The following is a 10176-nucleotide window of genomic DNA, read 5'->3' as shown; positions in this document are numbered from 1 at the left end:
CACAGGATGCACATACTGTTGTTTATGCATGAAAAATAACACAGACACACAATGCAGTGTTGATGTGAAATGGCTAGTTAGTTATTGGTGCGCGCAAGTAGCTTTCAATCAGTGACATCACTCCGAGACTTAGAAGTAGGCTAGTCGTTTTGCTTGCTCTACAAGAGCCGGGGTAGCTTCATGGGCGACTGTTGTCGATGTGTGGTAAGGTTCCTGGTTCGAGCCTAGGTTGAGGCATGGAGAGGGACGGAAACAACACTGTTACAAATGCATGATCAAATAAATCCAGTTTGATATTGCTCCAATTCTGAAAGAGGAGGATGCCTTCAGAATAATACTGTGACACTATTTGACATAACATCAGACATGGTAGTAGGATATCACATATGGAGTATACAAAGGCTTATAGTGAAGGATGGTTGGTGATTGACCAGTGATCAGCTTTCCTGTTATGAAACAGGTTGAAACAAACAGGGGAATGTTCTGTGTGTAGGGCCTAGACTAGTCTACCACCCGCTACCAGGTGGAGGCGACACTGCGCTCTTCTCCTCTCTACCAAAGCGCAAGCTGCCTCTACAGTCCTGTCTGTCCCTGAGATCATTATCAACGGGACCTGACACACACAGAGCTAGAGCGAGAGAACAGAACACGCCCCCCCCCCCCCCCCCTCCCCTCCCCCTCCCCTCCCCTCCCCTCCCCTCCAATTCCGACCCACCGGGAAGGGAAAACACCAGTCTTCTGATAACCAACACCTTCTCCCACTTTTACGCATGCAACCACGATCTCTCCAGTGACTTTACCGTTAAATGTGGAGGCTACACGGATACAATCTGCGTTCTGCTGGTTTTTATTTTCACTGCAGTAAAACGGTTTGCTCCGATCCTCCCCCCGAGTCACGGATTTGAGAGGGAAGCAGCGCTTAACTCGCCGACTGACCAGTCACGGACATGGCGAGGGGATCTCTACAGTGGCCCTGTGAATCTTGTGCGTAGTTTACCGGTAAGCAAGGTTTATTACGCGCTATATTTCACAGGAAAAGGACGTAGATTCAATCTCAACCTTGGATTTTTGTTAACATTGATTTGATTATCAGATCGGCTATAATTATTTTTGCCTTTTTTCAGCGCACTTTTGACGCCATTTTCCTCGGGTTTTCTGTTTAAAAAAACTTGCTCCATTTGACAGCTACCAAGGACGCTGTCAGTGCAGACGCCGGTTCTGTAAATGTGACTAAATGGATTTTAAATTATCTTGATAACATATTTACACGATAGACTCGAGTGTTCGACAACATTGGACATGGGTAAGTAGTTGACCTTAATTTCTTACACACTTGAGTTATTGTAGTCTAAATGTGAGTTGAACATGATCATATACATTTATTATACTTTTTTTGCGGTTGGCTGTGGTTTAAAAAAGAGAATGCAATATCTCAAAATAAACAGTTAATTTGAAGCGAGTTTTGATCTCGCTAGGTAGGCTAGTATCTCGACTTGACTGTAACATTTAACTACCTGCTACAATGTTTATTTGTAGCCTAGTAGGTGGATGTTCTTCCCCCATACATGATTAGGCTATACTTCCAGAAGAACATTGGAGGAATCTCTAGCCATAGACATGACCCCCATACATGATTAGGCTATACTTCCAGAAGAACATTGGAGGAATCTCTAGCCATAGACATGACCCCCATACATGATTAGGCTATACTTCCAGAAGAACATTGGAGGAATCTCTAGCCATAGACATGACCCCCATACATGATTAGGCTATACTTCCAGAAGAACATTGGAGGAATCTCTAGCCATAGACATGACCCCCATACATGATTAGGCTATACTTCCAGAAGAACATTGGAGGAATCTCTAGCCATAGACATGACCCCCATACATGATTAGGCTATACTTCCAGAAGAACATTGGAGGAATCTCTAGCCATATACATGACCCCCATACATGATTAGGCTATACTTCCAGAAGAACATTGGAGGAATCTCTAGCCATAGACATGACCCCCATACATGATTAGGCTATACTTCCAGAAGAACATTGGAGGAATCTCTAGCCATAGACATGACCCCCATACATGATTAGGCTATACTTCCAGAAGAACATTGGAGGAATCTCTAGCCATAGACATGACCCCCATACATGATTAGGCTATACTTCCAGAAGAACATTGGAGGAATCTCTAGCCATAGACATGACCCCCATACATGATTAGGCTATACTTCCAGAAGAACATTGGAGGAATCTCTAGCCATAGACATGACCCCCATACATGATTAGGCTATACTTCCAGAAGAACATTGGAGGAATCTCTAGCCATAGACATGACCCCCATACATGATTAGGCTATACTTCCAGAAGAACATTGGAGGAATCTCTAGCCATAGACATGACCCCCATACATGATTAGGCTATACTTCCAGAAGAACATTGGAGGAATCTCTAGCCATAGACATGACCCCCATACATGATTAGGCTATACTTCCAGAAGAACATTGGAGGAATCTCTAGCCATAGACATGACCCCCATACATGATTAGGCTATACTTCCAGAAGAACATTGGAGGAATCTCTAGCCATAGACATGACCCCCATACATGATTAGGCTATACTTCCAGAAGAACATTGGAGGAATCTCTAGCCATAGACATGACCCCCATACATGATTAGGCTATACTTCCAGAAGAACATTGGAGGAATCTCTAGCCATAGACATGACCCCCATACATGATTAGGCTATACTTCCAGAAGAACATTGGAGGAATCTCTAGCCATAGACATGACCCCCATACATGATTAGGCTATACTTCCAGAAGAACATTGGAGGAATCTCTAGCCATAGACATGACCCCCATACATGATTAGGCTATACTTCCAGAAGAACATTGGAGGAATCTCTAGCCATAGACATGACCCCCATACATGATTAGGCTATACTTCCAGAAGAACATTGGAGGAATCTCTAGCCATAGACATGAAGCTGCTACCACGATTAGGTAGAACAGCCTACTAGTGCTTACACTTGGAGCATAGCCTACAATCACATTTTTACAAGTATTTTTCCTTCATAGCCGACTGGATTGTTTCAGCAGAGGCATATTGCAGCTTGGTTGCTCAACAGCACCAATGTGACAGGCATGGATGGTGGCTGGTTGTAACTGTGTGTGTGTGTGTGTGTGTGTGTGTGTGTGTGTGTGTGTGTGTGTGTGTGTGTTGTGGGGCAGGTGGAAGACATAGGCATAACCCTCTGGCCACTGGCCTCTGCCGGGTCTTGAACCACTAACCCTTTGGCAAGTGCATTGCGTCCTGTGCCATTAAGGGTCCAGACCTCTGATGAGATGTTCTAGGAGTTGTAGAGTAAGCCTATTTATGGTCCAAGTGTTGGTGGTGGTGTGAAGGGTTATACACACATCCTGAAGACAACTGTAGATTGATGAAATCACTGTAAAATACATGTCATACTTTAAGTGTATAAAACAACCCATTACACCAAGAGGTCTAAACCTTTTGAGAAGGTCCGATGGTGTTGTAGGCTAGCCTATAAGGACACTTTAGCCCTTCTATAGGGTATTTGAAACCCTGCTGGCATGTGAGAGAAAGCCAAAGCAAGCAGATCACTGCATGACCAAGTCTGTTTCACAAATGGCCATGATCTGATCTCAGGATGGAGTTACAGTCCTCCAATTTTTACCTGGTATTTACTTGGCTAGATATAAGAGTATTTACATAATTATTGCTTAATAACAAATTACTTTCCAGTGTCTTTGCGATTCACTGAAATGAGCACCACTATGTACCATTTGGTACCAGGTAGTTACTAACTGTGGAGTTGTTCAGAGTAAGTACCAGAAGGTATTGTCCACTGTTACCATAGCAGCTGAAACAGGACTGTCAAATAGAGCCTTCCACAGTGTCAGGGTCAGGGCAGGTATGCTTTGAGCTTACTTCAAGAAACCAGTTACAGGCCAGGGCAGGCCCACCAACTTCTTGCCCCTGGATTATTTCACTGATTGGTATAATAGTGTATGTTTTCTAAGTGTTAACTTGTATGCTCTTGTAGTAGGATAAAGTGTGATCCATTAGGGAAATTAGACCAGGTAAATTTGAACCAGTGTGTGAGTGTGTAGGCTACTGTAATAGGGTGATTCCATGCTAGCATGGCCCAAAAATATTTTGTGTATCTCAGATTTTTCGGACAATTCTCACATAGAAACTTCATTGGGTGGAAGGATGTTTGATATGCTCCTGTAAGACCCAATGATCCATGAACCGTACATGATACAGACAACACCTTGGTGTCATTATACTCCTAACAGAGTGCTATAAAATATGGAGTATCGCTACATTCTGAAATAAAATGTTATACATTAATTTATTCAACATTAAAACTATTAATATTAATGTAACAAAAGTACCCTTTTAGATTTAGTTAATTTTTAGACATATTGTTTTAAACAAAATACTCTTAAGTACATCACATTTTCAGAGTGGGCTCTCTGCTAATTTTTAAGTTATGATACATTTTATGAGCACCACCAAAACAGTGAATGGGAAAATGGATTCAAAAGGAACTCCCTCTGCTGGTGATTTGCTGAATGTGCAATCCTACAGGATGGCTGTGATTGGTTAATGACCTATAATGTCAATTTCTATGTATAAAACAAAAAAATTCATCAAAAGTAGCAGAGAGCCCACTCTGGAAATTTGATATGTTTGAAGAGTAGGCATGTGTTGTTCCAAACAATATGTCAAAAAATAAGCAAAATCAAAAAGGGTACTTTTGAGATATTAATAATAATATTTGGAATGTTGAATAAATGAATGTGAAAAATTATATTTCAGAATATAGATATACTCCATATTTTAGAACACATTATAAGGAGTATACACTGAGTGTACAAAACTTTAGGAACACCTGCTATTTCCATAACATAGACTGACCAGGTGAATCAAGGTGAAAGCTATGAGCCCTTATTGATGTCACCTGTTAAATCCACTTCAATCAGTGTAGATAAAGGGGAGAAGACAGGTTAAAGAAGGAGTTTTAAGCCTTGAGACAATTGAGACATGGATTGTGTATATGCGTTCCATTCAGAGGGTGAATGGGCAAGACAACAGATTTAAGTGCCTTTGAACAGGGTATGGTAGTAGGTGCCAGGTGCACCAGTTTGAGTGTGTCAACAACTGCAACGATGCTGGGTTTTTCACGCTCAACAGTTTCCTGTGTGTATCAACAGTAGTCAACCACCCAAAGGACATCCAGCCAACTTGACACAACTGTGGGAAGCATTGGAGTCAACATGGGTCAGCATCCCTGTGGAACGCTTTTGATACCTTGTAGAGTCCATGCCCCGACGAATTGAGGCTGTTCTGAGGGCAAAAGGGGGTGCAACTCAATATTAGGAAGTTGTTCCTAATGTTTTGTACACTAATTGTAATTACACCGAGATGTTGTCTGTAGCATGTACAGTTCATGGATCATAGGGTCTCACAGGAGGCATGTAGGTTGAAAAAGGGCCTAAAATGGCCACTTTCATTATGATATTCTCAAATTGTTTGTGGTACATTTACATTCTTCTTTACATACATGAGCAATTAGGGTTAAGTACCTTTCTCAAGGGTACATTGACAGATTTTTCACCTAGTCGGCCAGGGGATTAGAACCAGCGACCTTTCGGTTACTGGGACAACGCTCTTAACCACTAAGCTACCTGCCACCCTGGTACAAATGTAAAAAGCATGGTAAACATCCTAACTCCCAATGAAGTTTTGGGAGTATTGCCAGAACAATGTGATGCCAATTCTGTATTTGATATGTGTTGTGTGTGTAGGGCAGATTGAGTATAGCTGAGTGACATAGTTACAGTATAGAGGTATTGCTGAGTGATGTAGTGGCATAATGAGAAGTAGCAGGCTGCTGGATTGAGACACTGAGAAACGGTTGAGGAGATGTCGGTGTGGGGCTTCTGTTGTCATGGCAACTGGAAACATACTGGATGGTGGACTCACAGTAGCACACTAACAGAGGCTCTCTCCGTTTGGATTCAGTTTGGATTCCTGGAGCAAATTCCGATCCCATGATGTAGGCAGGCTAATTGTTAGGGCCAGGGTTGGAGTCATAGGGGTACCTACAGATACTTTGTCCTCCTATAACAGAGCAGGGCCAGGGCACCCCTATAAGAGTTCATGGGTACTCTCTCTCTCAAATGAAAAATTGTAAGTTTGGTCCAGCTCTCTATTATCTTATAGGTTATGTGTGATTGTAATTCTGTTTTGAGACCTGAGTCAAGAGCAGACCCAGAGACTGTAGCTGCCAGTGCATAGGTATTAGGGACACTTATTGTAAATTGAGACCCATCGTCTATAGTGACTTTCTCTGCTTGTTTCCTCTCCATCTGAAGTGATGTGAAACAGAGGAGAACAGGAGTGTGTGGCCAGATCTCCCCTAGTCCCCTGTGTACCCTCTCCTCTGGGTAACACTGGACCCCAGCCAAGACTGGAGAGAGAGGGGGTTGAGGAAGAGAGGGAGAGAGGAAGGTAGCAAGATGAGGGAGGGGGGGTAGAGAGAGATGGGCAAGAGAGAGGAGAAGAGAGCGAGGAGAGGGGGAGGAGAAAGAGCTGTCCAGTGGGGCAAGGGAGGGGGAATAGAGGAAAGAGATCCAAGGACAAATCTAACTGTTGGCAGACTGCGCTAAGTATCAGTACAGGAACACCTTCTGGCAGAGAGAGTGGGGATGGGGGATGGGGGGGCGAGGGAAGAGAGAGAGGAGGAGCGGGGGCAAGGCAGAGGGTTAGGTGTTTTCACTGACAGCCATTTTGTGTCTACTGCTACATTTGAAATGGTTTAACATTAATCTGCTGTCGTGCAGCCATACTCATACAGCAGACTAGCTTCAATGGCAGTGTGCATGTTGAGGACCTGTCTGTGTGTCCTTTGGTTCTGTGATCAGGGATAGCAGAGTTAGCCATGTGTCGCACACACACACAAACACACACAGAGGGTTTGGGGGGCACTTAGCAGGAACTCAGACTGCTACAACATCAGGAACTACTTTGCTTTACTCTATTAGATGAATGCGCTCTGTGTGTGTGTGTGTGTGTGCTCAGGCATCCATGCTTGTGTGTGTGTGTGTGTGTGTGTGTGACTGTATCAAGGGCATTATGCAACCACTGCCGGACTGGCTATGTTACCTCACTCTCACATGATGTGTTAGAATGTTTTAACCAGATCAGTCCCTGTGTGTGTTTGTGCGTGTGTGTGTGTGTGTACTATGGGGGACAGCTCACATGCCGTTTCTTAAAGCGTGTTTTAACTAGTAAACAGAATCAATGTTTTTAGTCAGGACACAGTCTCAAGGCCTGAAGAGCAAGGGTGGCCATTCCTCAGTTAGCTCATAGCAGCCAACTGTTAGGGAGCCACTGGTGTCTACAGATCAGTCTCTACAGATCAGTCTCTACAGGCAGTTTCATCCTTTCATCCTCCTCTACCTATCTCTGTTAAAGAGACAGTTGGGAGTAGAGAGAGAGTTTGAATATAATATAATATAATATATGCCATTTAGCAGACACTTTTATCCAAAACGACTTACAGTCATGCATGCAAGCCGTACATACATTTTACGTAGGATGGCCCCGGGAATCGAACCCACAATTCTGGCATTGCAAGCGCCATGCTCTACTAACTGAGCCAGACAAGGGAGAGAGGGAGAGATGGAGAGAGAGAGATAGATGGAATGAGAGAGAGGGAGAGAAAGACATGGATTGATAGAAAGAGAGCGAGCGAGTGAGTGAGTGACAGAGCGAGGGAGAGAGAGAGTAGCTGGCATCATATGTATGAGTCTCTGCAACACCAAATCTTCTACAAGAGCAATCAGACTGATTCAGTGTGTGTGTGAGCTATTTGTGAGTCCGCCTAAGGCTTCTGCAACCTTAAAAGGTTGTTTCGGCTGGGCAGTGAACAGTCTCTCTCACTCTCGCTCTCGCTCTCGCTCTCTCTCTCTCTCATACCCATATGCACAAGGAAGAGAATCATAGCTTTCATTAGTGCTCTTCAAGTACATGGGTTGGGAGTAGTAGTTGGTGAGATTTTAAGTCTACATTCTGGCCTATTACTGCCATACTGTTCATTCCCTCAAACTTTATAGTTCAGCGCAGAAAGTACTTAAGTTATAGACACACACACACACACACACACAGAGGAAAGAGAGTGAAGGAAAGGCCTTATGCTGGTTAGATGGAAGCTGTGGGTAGCGCTGGCAGCTTTAGGAACATAATAAAGCTATTTATGCAGCCAGTCTGGCCTCTCACAATCACCCTGCTGTCTACACGGTTACAGAGAGGTGTGTGTGTGTGTGTGAGTGCGTGCATGTGTGTGCGTGCGTGTGTGTGAGTGCGTGTGTGTGCGTGTGTGTGTGTGTGTGTGTGCGCGTGTGTGCGAGTGTGAGGCTCCGAGCGAGAGAGGCCTAGGAAGGGTCATCCTTACATAAACACAGTCTCATTTCCAGTAACAGAGCAGGGTTGGTGAAACTATACTCTAGTCCATAGGTCTTATTAGTTGTGTATTAATGATTGTCAAGTGAAAACAGTAATTTTTGCTAAAGCCTATACAAAAGCTACATGGACATTCAGCTGGAGCAGTGGGTTTTGGACTCATCTAGCTGTTTTATATGGTTTTCCCTCAGTTGTAAACATATTTTTAAGGTTTTGTAAAGCAGTGGTTACCAACCAGGGATTCTAGGACCCCTGGGGGTACGTGGCCTATCCACAGGGGGAACTTGAGAAGACTCATGAGACCATAGACTTACTGGTAAAATGCACATGAGGGGGTATTTCAGGGGTACTCTGGGCAGAGCAACATTCAGTTGGTGGTACAATAAGCGAAAAAAAGGTTGGGAACCACTGAGGTAGAGGACTGTGGCATCCTCCTCAGAGGCTGTGATTGGTCACAGTGTATTGTCACTATGAGGTTGGTCACAGTGTATTGTCACTATGAGGTTGGTCACAGTGTATTGTCACTATGAGGTTGGTCACAGCGTATTGTCACTGAGGTTGGTCACAGTGTATTGTCACTATGAGGTTGGTCACAGCGTATTGTCACTGAGGTTGGTCACAGTGTATTGTCACTATGAGGTTGGTCACAGTGTATTGTCACTATGAGGTTGGTCACAGTGTATTGTCACTATGAGGTTGGTCACAGTGTACTCATTGTTCCAAGGGAGAGTCCTGGTTCCTGGACACAGACATATATGGGGTGGCTTTAACACATGCCTTAGGGCCCAGTCACTGTAGACACACACATATACAAACACACAACATGCACAGACACAGTGGGCTTTAAAAGATGCCATTGCGCCAAGTCACAGTCCTGGAATTAGGGAGACCCAACAGAGAGGACCAAACAGGGACATACTGCCCTATGTGTCAATAGAGCTGTGTTAAGGCATCAGCATTAGTATTAGTATGGTACTGTGTAGGGGATTATGCTGGTTATCCAAGCCCACGGTGAGCAGAGCATGTGAGACCTGTCAGCTAAATATGACTACAGGGGATCAGCTGTACAGGACGGGAGGCTGGTACAGGAGCTAACACACACACACACACACACACACACAGGAGCCTGAAGCACACACTAATGCTAGCCCTAGGTACACAAACTCTCAGAATGGAATGTCCAGATTAGAAGTGTAGCAGAGGTTTATTTGAACAAATCCAAATTGTGAATGACAGTTTCTCCTGACCCATAGATGACTTTTAAAGTCAAATCAAAATACAGATATACCTTTGAAACAATGCAATGTTGTGTTCAATGTGGCTCATGTAAGTGTGAGGGATAGGACTTTCAGTGTATTGCTGAGAGATGGATACATTACTAGTGGTAGTGTGATTGGCTCACTGAGTGAGGGGCTTTATGGCATTGTGTGTGTGTGTGTGTGTGTTTGTTCTGAGTGTGTCTGTACTAAGTGTGATACAAACACACCCTCTTCCCTAGAAAGCAGAAAGAACATTGAGGGTGGACAAACTCTGGTCCTCGAGAGCTGCAGTGTCTCTATGCGTGTGTGTGTTTGTATAACACTGCCGTAGCGTGCGTGTGTAAAACAGTTCAGACTCTGTTTTTTCCAGACCAGCTCATAAACCACATCTGGAGAAAGAATTTAGATTCCTCCCCTCT

General features: G+C 44.0%; 1 protein-coding gene across 1 annotated transcript in view; it reads left to right on the top strand.

The window, feature by feature from the left end:
- Positions 1-757: 757 nt before the first annotated feature.
- The window catches only part of LOC311119132 (SET-binding protein-like), a gene marked incomplete at its 3' end in the record, with an annotated part of 10801 nt that continues 1382 nt past the window's right edge, over positions 758-10176 (top strand). The window contains exon 1 of the mRNA XM_084193879.1: positions 758-1303. The remainder of the gene's footprint in view (positions 1304-10176) is intronic.

Source organism: Coregonus lavaretus (assembly GCF_964263955.1).
Source record: "Coregonus lavaretus genome assembly, contig: HAP1_SCAFFOLD_1971, whole genome shotgun sequence".
Classification (NCBI taxonomy): Eukaryota; Metazoa; Chordata; class Actinopteri; order Salmoniformes; family Salmonidae; genus Coregonus; species Coregonus lavaretus.
This window is presented reverse-complemented; position numbering and strand designations above follow the sequence as displayed.